Source organism: Chiloscyllium plagiosum, unplaced genomic scaffold, assembly GCF_037043375.1.
Source record: "Chiloscyllium plagiosum isolate Xiang-an unplaced genomic scaffold, Cpla_swu_hap1 HiC_scaffold_27, whole genome shotgun sequence".
NCBI lineage: Eukaryota > Metazoa > Chordata > Chondrichthyes > Orectolobiformes > Hemiscylliidae > Chiloscyllium > Chiloscyllium plagiosum.
In genome coordinates, this window is record NW_028270165.1 from 59,818,426 (window position 1) to 59,828,820 (window position 10,395).

The following is a 10,395-nucleotide window of genomic DNA, read 5'->3' on the forward strand; positions in this document are numbered from 1 at the left end:
CCATTTCTCGATGTCACAGTAGAGCGAACAGTCAATGGTAAATTCAAAACAGCGTCTACAGGAAAACAACGCACGCGAACCAAGAACTTAGCGACAGAAGCAATCATCCCTGCACATACAAACAAATCTGAATCAGGACACTATTTCAACGAGGCACGACACACTGGAGCACCCAGGAACTTCGAAGACCAATCAATAACTGGACAGCGCATTTAAGAAGAACGGGTAGCCAACAAACCCCACAGAAAATTGCTTCCCTGACCGGGAATCGAACCCGGGCCGCGGCGGTGAGAGCGCCGTATCCTAACCACTAGACCACCAGGGAGATGTCAATGCATGGTGTCAGATCTGCTAGAAATGACTAACCTGCCCGAAAATCGAACCCGAGCCGCGGTATATCGAAGGCTTTCACCTGTGCAACCACCAATATCATTTCTTGTATCCATTGCTCCCGGTGCGGTCTCCTCTACATTGGGGAGACTGGAGACTCCTCGCAGAGTAAAGTCACAGCGCTGAGGGAACATCTCCAGGGCACCCGCACCAATCAACCCCATCGCCCTCTGGCCGAACATTTCCCCCCACCTCCCTCCCACTCTGCCGAGGACATGCAGGTCCTAGGCCTTCTCCATCGCCGCTCCCTCCCCATCAGATGCATGGAGGAAGAACGCCGCATCTTCCGCCTCCGATACATTCAACCCCCAGGACATCAATGTGGACTTCACCAGTTTCCTCATTTCCCCTCCCCTACCTTACCTCAGTTCCAACCTTACAGCTGACCTGTCCTACCTTCCAATCTCCCTGACCACCTATCCGCTCCACCCTCCTCTCTGACCTGCCACCTCCACCCCCACCCCCATTCACCTATTGTACTCTTTGCTACCTTCTGCTCAGCTCCCCCCCCCCACCCCACCACCACCAATTTATCTCTCCACCCTGGAGGCGTCCTGCCTCTATTCCTGATGAAGGGCTTTTGCCCGAAACAGCGATTTTCCTGCTCCTCGGAAGCTGTTTGACCTCCTGTGCTTTTCCAGCACCACTCTGATCTAAACTCTGGTTTCCAGCATCTGCAGTCCTCACTTTTGCCTAACCAGTAAACCCAGTGTGCCGATTTCACATCAACAAACTGACTCAAGCAGACGCAACGTGTGCAGAAACCCTAGCCACATTACTTTACATTCAAGACATCTGGGAAATGATGTCCAGACAACTCAGCCCTCTCAGCATCATGGTAGCCCACAAACCTACCAACACACTTAAACAGCGGCTAATGAACCTGAAATACCCGATACAAACAACCAGCAAACGAATGTTATTTACAAAATACCATACAAAGAAATATATACATGAACTCTGCCGCACAGTTCTCTGTGGCAAGAAATGCTGGGATGAGATAAGGAAGATTTTTTTTCAGCCAAAAAGAATCGGCACTGACTGGACAGCCATTTAAAATCAACGCTGTCAGCCCAGGATGGAAGATCCAAAGGGATGAACAGCTTTCATATTTCCTGAAGATTTACAAAACTGAGACTGGGTTTTGGTGTTTGTTCCCTCTCCACTCCCAGGAGCCGCAGTGGTTGGGGCGGTGAGTTGGGGAAATTGAAATGTGCCCGTGAGCAGCGTGTGGGGCTCTTTCAGCGTCCCCTCCTCTGACAGCGCTGTGGCTTGACTCTGATGTTCTCAGGGACACTTACTGACGCGAGACAGTGAAAAGATTCTCGTTCCTGCAGATCAGGAATTCAAACCGTATGCCGGCTTCAGGACAATGAGAAAGATTAATTGGGGTGTGTGAAGAAGCTGTGAGTTGCATTTCAAACATGTAGGTGGAGTCAGATGCGTCATCCATTGCGCCCCTGGCACTGTGCGTATCTAACGCCACCATGCTGCAGAGCTCTGACGTGAACACGGACATGCGCAGCAATGGGAATATTCACAAGGTGAACAGCCAAAGATAATCACCGTCACTGATTCCCTTCCATTGTCTCAACTTTGTGAAGCAGTATCTTTCATTGGGAAATAAAACACCTTTGTTCTTAGGTACCTGCTTCATTTCGATCACGACTTCATGCCCCTCACTGTTCTAGTCTCATTTCCAAACACTTGACTCATTGCCTCAAAAGCAGCTCTGTGGGTATCTGCTTGTTCCACCCTGACAGGCAGTGGGTTGCAGATTCCCGACCAGTCTCAACGTGATTGAAATATTTCAACCCCTCCACTGATGTGCATCTAAAAAAAAACCGTGGAGCAATCTCCCTTTCTTTCTGACGACAGTTCTCAACTGTAGTCGGCAGGGTTCACACCTCCGTGGGGAAACCGCAATGGATTTCAAGTCTGTCGCATTAACCACTCGGCCCACGAATACAGAACCACACTGACAGCTTCATTTCCCAGGTCTCTCTGTCTGTGGAGCTGAGAAAGAGTGAATCATTGCAGAACTTGTTTGAATCCAATCACTTAACAGGTTTCGAAAGTGTTAAATATCTTCAAATGGCGAGTCTGGGTGTTTCATCCCGAAATATGAAATGGACGTGCAGTTAAAAACAAAAACTGAAATTGCCGGAGCAACTCAGCATGTCAGGCAGCATCTGTAGAAAGAGAATCAGAGACAACATTTCAGAAATCTTTTTTTTCCTTATCCAGGTACAGCCAAACCTGCTGAGTTTCTCCAGCCGTTTCTCTTTCTGTTTCGGATTCTCAGCATTCGTAGTCCTTTACGTTCGAAATTAAATCAATTCAGAAACCCCTTTGTGCTTCCTCAGTGGAGAAGATTTCCGTTTGGGAAACATTTTCCTGACACCATTAAAAACGCTCATCTTCGCAGCCAAGAAAGCGGTAGGAGCGAGAACAACAAACACTCCGTGCCTGGGTGGTCTCCAACCACCAACCTTCCGATTAACAACTTACAGGCTGGCCAATTGCGATAGAGAGATACGTAAAAGCACAGCTTGCACAGTCTGTTAGAGGAGGCGGTTCGTCAATGCATAATTCTGTCTGTCGTGCCTAGCATGTACACTGTCCTCTACAGTTTTACTTTTATATGCTAAAGCCTGGGCCATTCATTGTGAAGACATGGGGACAGTCTGATCCCACCATCTGCAGGCACATCCATATCACTAGGAACTAGCTTTCCTACACCGGGGCCATCGCCCTTTGAGCCTTTCAGTGTTTTGCCTGTTCCCGACTTTTCATAGTGACCCGGAACCGAGAAGGGGTTTGAATTCCTGATGTGCAGCAACGAGAATTTTTTCAATGTCTCAGTTCAGTTCATGTCCCGAGAATAATAGAGTCAATCTCCCGGCCTCTTAAACAAGGGGACGGTGTCTGGACTGTCTCTGCTCAGTCGGACAGTTCATTCCTTCATTCTCCTCTAATTCCATTTCCCAAAGAGTTTCTAAAGAGTCACAAAGCGGGAGACTGGGATTTCTGTTTTACTTCATGAACATTTTTCCACCTGCTAACTGACAATATTTTGCCAAAATCTCTTCCCGATTGTAACACTTGCATCATGTCCAGGCATGAGGTATTTCCACTTTTGGGAATGTTCTCTTTGGAGCAAAGAAGGTTAACTGGAGATGTCCAGGGGCTGTTGGCAATGATGGGAGAACAAGTGGTGGGAATGGGCAGGTTAATGATCAGAAGAACCTATTGCCACTGACGAGGGTCAGTTACTAGAGGAAAGGGATTGAAGTTCTTTAATGGAAAGCCGCATTTGTGTTGAACAAACACAGGGAATACTACAGAAAGCCAACGGGTCGAGCAGCATCTGTGGAAAGGTAAACAGAGCCGACGTTTTGAGTGTGCTGCGGTTTTTGTTCAGAACACGAGTTTCCTGCATGGCAATAAATTCCCAGACGTGAGAAAACGTGGCTTTATTGAGACGGGTTTTGTGAAGTTTGAGCGATAATGCAACCAATAGGAAGTCATTTAAAATCGCCAGCGAAGAAAGCATAGTCAGCAGGTTACCACACTGGGCGGGAGAACCCCAAAGGGTGTCTAAGGCAGCAACGTAAATGTTCGGTCACAAGTGGAGGCCTAATATTTCTCATGGAATGTTTCCAACAGGAAAGGTGAGTATTGGGCTTGTCAGCCTATTTCAGCTTCCCCTCCTCTGACAGCGCTGTGACGTGAACAAAATTAAATCTATGGTATTGAATGACATAGCGTCGGATGATGTGGAGTCTGTGTGTGTGGAATTGAGGAACCACAAAGGCAAAAAAAACATAATTGGAGTTGTGTATAGACCTCCTAACAGTGGTCAGGACCAGGGTCGCAACATGTACCGGGAAATAGAGAAGGCGTGTCAGAAAGGCAAAGTCACAGTGATCATGGGAGACTTCAATATGCAGGTGGACTGGGTAAATAATGTTGCTAGTGGATCTAAAGAAAGGGAATTCATGGAATGCTTACAGGATGGCTTTTTGGAACAGCTTGTCATGGAGCCCAGAAGAGAGCAGGCTATTCTGGACCTAGTGCTTTGCAATGAACCAGACTCTATAAAAAATCTTAAAGTACGGGAACCCTTAGGAAGTAGCGACCATAATATGGTAGAGTTCAGTCTGGAGTTTGAAAGGGAGAAGGCACAATCTGATGTAATGGTGTTACAGTTGAATAAAGGTAATTATGAGGGCATGAGAGAGGAACTGACTAAAATAGACTGGAAGCAGAGGCTAACCGGGAAGACAGTAGAGCAAAAATGGCAGGAGTTTGTAGGTATAATTGAGGACACTGTACAGAGGTTCATTCCCAAGAAAAGAAAGATTATCCGGGGAGGGATTAGACAACCTTGGCTGACAAAGGAAGTCAGGAAATGTATTAAAGAAAAAGAGAGATCCTATAAAGTGGCTAAGAACAGTGGGAAATCAGAAGATTGGGAAGGATACAAAAGCAAACAGAGTATAACAAAGAGTGTAATAAGAAATGAGCGGATCAAATATGAAGGTAGGCTAGCCAGTAATATTAAAAATAATAGTAAAAGTTTCTTTCAGTACATAAGAAACAAACGACAGACAAAAGTAGAGATTGGGCCATTTCAAACTGATGCAGAAAGCCTAGTGATGGGAGATAAGGAAATAGCAGGAGAACTTAACAAGTACTTTGCGTCAGTTTTCACAGTGGAAGACATGAGTAATATCCCAAAAATTAAAGGGTGTCACGGGGCTGAGTTGAGTATGGTTGCCATTATGAAAGAGATAGTGCTAGAAAAGTTAAAAAGTCTTAAAATTGATAAATCACCTGGCCCCGATGGGATACACCCTAGAGTTCTGAGAGAGGTGGCTGAGGAAATAGCAGAGGCATTGGTTGAGATCTTTCAAGAGTCACTGGAGTCAGGAAAGGTCCCGGATGATTGGAAGATGGCTGTTGTAACCCCCTTGTTCAAGAAAGGATCAAGGCAAAAGATGGAAAATTATAGGCCAATCAGTTTAACCTCGGTTGTTGGTAAAATTCTAGAATCCATCATTAAGGATGAGGTTTCTAAATTCTTGGAAGAGCAGAGTCTGATAAGTCAACATGGATTTAGTAAAGGGAGGTCATGCCTGACAAACCTGTTGGAATTTTTTGAAGAGGTAACAAGTAGGTTAGACCAGGGAAACCCAGTGGATGTGGTCTATCTAGACTTTCAAAAGACCTTTGATAAGGTGCCACACGGGAGGCTGCTGAGCAAGGTGAGGGCCCATGGTGTTCGAGGTGAGCTGCCGGGATGGATTGAGGATTGGCTGTCGAACAGAAGGCAGAGAGTTGCGATAAAAGGTTCTTTTTCAGAATGGCAGCCGGTGACGAGCGGTGTCCCGCAGGGTTCGGTGCTGGGGCCACAGCTGTTCGCATTATATATTAATGATTTGGATGAGGGAACCGGGGGCAATCTAGCGAAGTTTGCCGATGATACGAAGTTAGGTGGACAGGCAGGTAGTACTGAGGAAGTGGGAAGGCTACAGAAGGATCTAGACAGGTTGGGAGAGTGGTCCAGGAAATGGCTGATGGAATTTAACGTGAGCAAGTGCGAGGTATTGCACTTTGGCAAAAAGAATAAAAGCATAGACTACTTTCTAAATGGTGAGAAAATTAATAAAGCCAAAGCACAAAGGGATCTGGGAGTGCTAGTCGAGGATTCTCTCAAGGTAAACATGCAGGTTGAGTCCGTGATTAAGAAAGCGAATGCAATGTTGTCTCTTATCTCAAGAGGGTTGGAATATAAAAGCAGAGATGTACTACTAAGACTTTATAAAGCTCTGGTTAGGCCCCATTTGGAGTACTGTGTCCAGTTTTGGTCCCCACACCTCAGGAAGGACATACTGGCACTGGAACGTGTCCAGCGGAGATTCACACGGATGATCCCTGGAATAACAGGTCTAACATATGAGGAACGGCTGAGGATACTGGGATTGTATTCGTTGGAGTTTAGAAGATTAAGGGGTGACTTCATCGAGACGTACAAAATAATACATGGCTTGGAAAAGGTGGATGCTAGGAAATTGTTTCCGTTAGACGAGGAGACTAGGACCCGTGGACACAGCCTTAGAATTAGAGGGGGTCAATTCAGAACAGAAATGCGGAGACATTTCTTCAGCCAGAGAGTGGTGGGCCTGTGGAATTCATTGCCACGGAGTGCAGTGGAAGCCGGGACGCTAAATGTCTTCAAGGCCGAGATTGATAGATTCTTGTTGTCTAGAGGAATTAAGAGCTACGAGGAGAACGCTGGTAAGTGGAGCTGAAATGCGCATCAGCCATGATTGAATGGCGGAGTGGACTCGATGGGCCGAATGGCCTTACTTCCACTCCTACGTCTTATGGTCTTATGGTCTTATGATGTTCTCAGGGACATTTACTAACGAGAGACAGTGAAAAGAGTCTCGTTCCTGCAGATCAGGAATTGAAACCGTAGGGCGGCTTCAGGACAATGAGAAAGATTAATTGGGGTGTGTGAAGAAGGTGTGAGCTGCATTTCAAACAGGTAGCTGGAGTCAGATGCGTCATCCATTGCGCCCCCATGCTGCAGAGTTCTGACGTTAACACGGACATGCGCAGCAATGGGAACATTCACAAGGTGAACAGCCAAAGATAATCACCATCACTGCTTCCTTCCATCGTCCCAACTTTGTGAAGCAGTATATTTCATTGGGAAATAAAACACCTTTGTTCTTAGGTGCCTGCTTCATTTTGATCACGATTTCAAGCCTCTCACTGTTCTAGTCTCATTTCCAAACACTTGACTCATTGCCTCAAACGAAGCTCTGCGGGTATCTGCTTGTTCCACCCTGACAGGCAGTGGGTTGCAGATTCCTACCAGTCCCAATGTGAGTGAAATATCTTTCCCCCTCCACTGATTAGAATTTTAAAGAAGAAACCGGGAAACAGTCTCCCTTTCTTATTGACGACATTTCTCAACTCGAGTCGGCAAGGTTCATACCTGCGTGGGGAAACAGCAATAGATCTCAAGTCCATCGCATTAACCACTCGGCCCACGAATAAAGAACCACACTGACAGCTTCATTTCCCAGGTCACTCTGCCTGTGGAGCTGAGAAAGAGTGAATTATTGCTGGGTTTGTTTGAATCCAATCACTTCACAGGTTTCGAAAGGATTGAATATCTGCACATGGAGAGTCTGGGTGTTTCATCCCGAAAAATGAAATGAACTTTCAGTTAAAAACAAAAACAGAAATTGCAGAACTCTGTTTTCTCCGACCGGTACTGCCAAACCCGCTGAGTTTCTCCAGCAGTTCCTCTTTCTGTCTCGGATTCTCAGCATCCGCAGTCCTTTACGTTAGAAATTAAATCAATTCAGCCTCATGTGCAGGAATGAGAATCCTTTCAATTTCCCAAAAAAATCGGCAGAGATTTCAAGGCGTTTGGAAAAAAAGTAAAAGTGACACTAGGAAGAACATTTTCGCACAGGGAGTGGTTCGGATCCGTAAATCCCTGTCTGACCGTGACAAAGAGGCAGATTCAAAAACACAAAAGGGAATTCGGTGGTCATGTTCAAAGTAACAATGTGGAGATTTACAGGGAGAAGGCAAGGGAATGATACGAATAGAGACTCTCATTTACTTGCTGTGTAGAACCAGCAGAGCTAAGGTGGGCCTCCAAATGCGCTGTGACACGTGTTGTGATTCAGAGTGAACTCACAGTTCGACCAACGGAAGGTGGGAATTTAGAAAAAGTTTATATTTACACAATCTCCTCACGTCAGCGCAACAGCAAAATGGTTTAATTATCCACCAGTGGAGGGAGCCCTGTTCCTGGAGATGGGACAAACAGCTGACTCAGGGATACCAGTCCACATTGCTACCTTTGCTGCCAGTTCAGTGGGAGAACATTGGAGGGACAAAGGCGTGAATAACGATCTGTGTAGGAGGGTGACTAACTGTTAATGGAGACTGTTCCTGGCTAACAATAAGTCGTGTGTAACAACAGACTATGTGATAACAAGGCCTCGTGTGGGTGTGGTAAGGATCAAGGGCATGGGGGAGTTCGGGTCCAAACAATATTGAACTCGATGTTGAAGACTGGAGAGCCATAGGATCTTCTGCAGGCAGAACCAAGATAATTCTGCGAAGTAGTCACCCAGTTTATGCTTCATGCTACGTTGGGGAAACCACACTGTGAGCAACGAATGCAGTAGACTAGTTTGTGGCAAATGTGCAGGTAAAGTGCTGCTTTACCTGGAAGATATGTTCGAGCCCTTGGATATTCAGGAGGGAGCAGGTAAAGGGGCAGGTGTTACGCATTCGGCGGTTGCAGGGGAAAGTGCCTTGGGACAATGGGAGGTGGGTGTGGGATGTTGCGACAGAAGGAAGAGTGGACCCGAGGTGTAAGCCCTGCCCATTTACTTCCTCTCATATATAAATCCGTGAAGTTGAAAGAACTTTCCATAGAATGATTCAGTTCCACGTGACTCATGAACTAATTTGTATTCATGTTGCGGGGCCAGCATCATTATTGTGCAGCTGCAGGCCATCGTCGGCGGCTCGCCCTGTAACGTCACGGCACGGCTGGAAGCCCTCGGGCAGTTTATCAAAGAAACCTCCCTGTGGGTCAGGGCAACCTGCATCGGGAAGCACTGGGATGGTCAACCACCACCAGTTCACATGGGGAACAAATCTCCACATTACACAGCCCTCGAGGCAAACTTCCTTTCCTTCGACTTAAAGTTCAAGAGTCCTCAAATTTCTTCCAGGTGTTCGCTAAATATATCTATGAACACTTTGTTAAAGCTGGAACGTTGCGAGTGTTGAAATTTTGTGCTTTTGGCGAAATCACAGTTCGAAAAAATAGAATGTGGGAATTTAGACAGAGTTTATATTTGCACGACGGCGATATGTCTGTGGGTGCGTGATGGGAACATCACCCAGAAGGGAAACTACTTCTCCTATTCAGTCAATGTCGTCTTTACCAGCTTTCCCATATAACGGCGCTCTGTTCTGCACCCCGCCTTCTCATCTCTTTCCCAAAAAACGTCGACATAAATATTTCACATTGATATTCTGGCCCAATGTGCACAGTTGAGATGATACCCTCGTGGAGATCTGAGTGGTCTTCTGTTGTTCTCTGTACCCTATGTTGAGGAGGGCAATGCTTGTCACTGGTTACTCCGGTGTGAGAGAAAAGTTTAGAAATAAAACTGTTCAACTTTCTGCCAGTCGAGCGGGCCCGGGACAAACAGCAGCAGGGAGACAGAATGAGAAGCAGCTGTTCTGGAAACTCTTTGCCGCTTGCAATTCTCAGAGCAATGTCAAATGTATTTCACACTGAGCAAGACCCAGCTGGTTGAAGACGTGGAGTGGCAGTGGCGGCTTGCGATCTGTGTCGCTCGTTCGTCTAGGGGTATGGTTCTCGCTTTGCGTTTTCCCCTGCGAAACATCCCGGGTTCAAATCCCCAGCGAGCCCGCGTTTCCTGATTTGTGCAAAAGTGCCCGATTAACTTTCTCAACCTCGCTAAACGAGGTTGGAGAACGAATTGGGCAGAAAGCAAGCAAGGAAGTGAAATGATGGAATATTGCGTTGACTTCAGTGGTGCCGTGTTTAAGGAATGTCAGCAATGAAGCAAGATTGGAACATTAGGACAGCTCTCCTCGGAGAACAGAAGTTTGAAATCTGGCCTGATTGAAACTTTCCAAGTCATGCGGGATCCAGGCAGAGAAAGTAATGCAGTTAAAGTGCTCCCACGCCTGAAAGGATCGGCAATGATTCGGCAGTTTTAAAGTCACGAGGAAAAGAACTAAAGGTGACATGAGGAAGAACGCTTTCGTACAGGGAATGGTTGGGGTCAGTAAATCCCTAACTGACATTGACAAAGAGGCAAATTCAACAGACGCAAAAGGAAATTCGGCGGTCATGTTTAAAGTAACAATGTGCAGATTTACGCTGAGAAGGCAAGAGAATAGAGAAACACGTTTACTTAC

General features: G+C 46.4%; 1 non-coding gene across 1 annotated transcript; it reads right to left on the reverse strand.

The window, feature by feature from the left end:
- Positions 1 to 253: 253 nt before the first annotated feature.
- trnae-cuc (transfer RNA glutamic acid (anticodon CUC)) lies at positions 254 to 325 on the reverse strand. The gene has a single exon. It is a non-coding gene; the product is annotated as a tRNA-Glu (tRNA).
- Between the last annotated feature and the right edge of the window lie 10,070 nt (positions 326 to 10,395).